Below are 2,746 nucleotides of genomic sequence, written 5' to 3'. Positions count from 1 at the left end.
CTCAATTCAACATTATCTGCTTGAAGGATCTGATTGATCTCCTCATTTGAATGATGAGAAGACGATGAAGAATATGAATGTACACTCGAGGGGGTAGATGGAGCATCATCCTCTGCTCTTTCTTTCTCCCATTCCTCTCTTGCCATTTTCTTCTCATAAGCTTCATACATTATGTCCACCATTTTTGACATCCTTAGGAAGGCATCATACATATCTCTATCATCCTCCATTTTCTTTCTTGTCGCACATTCAATTTCACACTCACAATTCACATCAGCAAGAAGACCGCTATGATACCAAACTTGATCCAAATCTCTTCAGCTACTGGAATTATCCATGATCTTTTATTTATATGATGTTAGCATAATTACATATAAAAGAGCATAAAATGACCACATGTTCATGCTTTAAAGAAGAAGAAACATAACAACAACCATCAAATCAAGAACACAAACACATTGATAACAGAGTTCACCTAGTGTGGGTTACATCGTCGGGCCTTGGTGTCAAGAGTGGGGAGGTAACTTCATTGAATGTTGCATAATGATGATGATTTACATGGCATGTTCTTTGCCATTACAAGGATAAATACCCTCAACCATAGTGGCATGTCTCTCCACGAGACGTTTTTAGGAACTCTCACTCATATAGGCAAATTTCTTCAACAAAAGTGGCATGTCTTTCCACGAGACATTCTCCCTATAGGAGCTATCACTTAAATGGGCATTCTTTCAGCATGACAAGCTAATAATATCTCACAAGATGTGGCATACAAGTATCCCTCAACATAATGGTAATCAGGGAACTCAAAAATGAAAACATCAACTCAACAAATCAGAAGAATAACATGACATAACTACATCATATACCTCTACTTTGATGGATGGCTAAAAAATGCAAAGCTTAGCTGTAGAAATGGACTTCACCACTGAACTCGTGGCGCGAAATTGTGTCAAACGACTATAAATTTGGCCCCTTTCTAACACCGTCAAATTCTGGACCCTCAGGAATCTTAAAGATTCCTTCCCGAAGATGGCTGAAAAATTTGTTGCTCGGATGAAAATATTGAGCACACCACTGTGCTCCCTGCGAATTTTTGTGAAAAATGACTATAAAATTGGCATCATTCTGCCTCGATAAAAAATCAGCCTCCAAGGGAATCTTTTAGATTCTACAAGATTCTCCAAAGATTCCTTGTTGTTAAACCCCTGAATTTATGCTACTCAGATGGAGATTATTACTGCACGATTGAACTCTTGGAGAGAAAACGTGCAAAAATGACTATAATCTTGACAAATTTTTTCACTAACATCTCTAGCCCTTTAAGGGAATCTTTTCAACATCTTAATATTCCCTGGCTCATGGTTCTGTCGCCCAAGCCGCTCAGGTTATGCTCTTCTCTCCACCGTTGGTCCCGTTGAATGTCAAATTTGTGTTGTTAAATAATAAACTAGGCAAACTATACAATGTGGTTGTTTGACCGGTTGGGAAACGCTGAGATTAGGTGGCAAGCGGTGTTGGGTTCGAATTTGACTTCGGTAATTTTTTGTTATTGGAAACATATTAAAATAGTTGGTGGATTTGTTAACATCGGTGGTTACCCATATGTTTTGGGCGCATTTCAAAATTGGAGCAGCAGTTGCACATTATATTTGGCAATGATTATAATACTAAGTTTTGTGTCGTTGTCATATGCCACATGGTTGGCGTATTACATAATCGGTGAAGGTTAACAAATGTTGTCGTGTTTGAATATTCATCGGCATTTGTTTTGGCGGTTTGTGGTTACATTATATTTGGCAGGCAATGGTTATGACATAATACACGGTTACATTTACTTCCTCTGGGTTACGGGGCCGACCCACGTGGGCCAGGCGTTCAACTCTCATAGGCCCAATTGATCATTGTATAACTTTAAGGCACATCATTGAAAACATTTGGGAGAAAAATGAAGAAGGATTTTGTTGCTTTGTTGATTTCAGAAAAGCGTTTGACACAGTTCCTAGGGATAAGTTGTGGCATAGAATGGAGGAACTTGGGGTTCCTAAACATTTGAGAGCAGCTATGCATAGGTTGTATGAAGAGGTGAAAATCAAAATTAAAACTTTAGCTGACATTTTTGAAAGTTTTAGAAGCAATATCAAGGTCAAGCAAGGTTGCCCATTATCTCCTACCCTTTTTGGTTTATATATCGACAAGCTTGAGAAGTGGTTAAATTTGCAAGGGGGTGATGGTATCCATTTAGGAAAGCTTGTTATAAGGCTTCTTTTGTATGCAAATGACCTTATTCTGATTGCTAAATCTGCTCTTGGTTTGCAAGGGCGCTAACTATCCCTTGAGCATTTTTGTAAAAGGGTGGGGATTCAAGTCAATATTAGCAAAATGAAAGTAGTGGTTTTATCTATAAAAAAAAAACATAACCAACATAAGTTCTACTTTGAAGGCAACATTCTGGAAGAAGTTGCAGACTACAAATACCTTGGAATTGACTTCAACAAAAATCTAAGTTGGGATGGCTATAGAGAGAAAAGAACTTTGTGTGGTTGGAATGCTATAGAAAGAAAAGAACTTTGTGGGGTTGGAATGGGATTAGAAAACCACTCAAACTCTTTATAGGCTTCTAGTGATTTCAATGATTTTCTATGGTTGTGAACTGTGGGCCAACAGTACATCCGACATGCAGTGGAAATAAATTGAGAAAATTCAGAAGCGTTTGATTACAAACAAATTCAAAATTAAAAGTGCA

Source organism: Pinus tabuliformis, chromosome 2_1, assembly GCF_031772625.1.
Source record: "Pinus tabuliformis cultivar Carrire ecotype Pingquan chromosome 2_1, CPIR1, whole genome shotgun sequence".
In the NCBI taxonomy this organism is placed as follows: Eukaryota; Viridiplantae; Streptophyta; class Pinopsida; order Pinales; family Pinaceae; genus Pinus; species Pinus tabuliformis.
Note: the sequence above shows the minus strand (reverse complement) of the source record.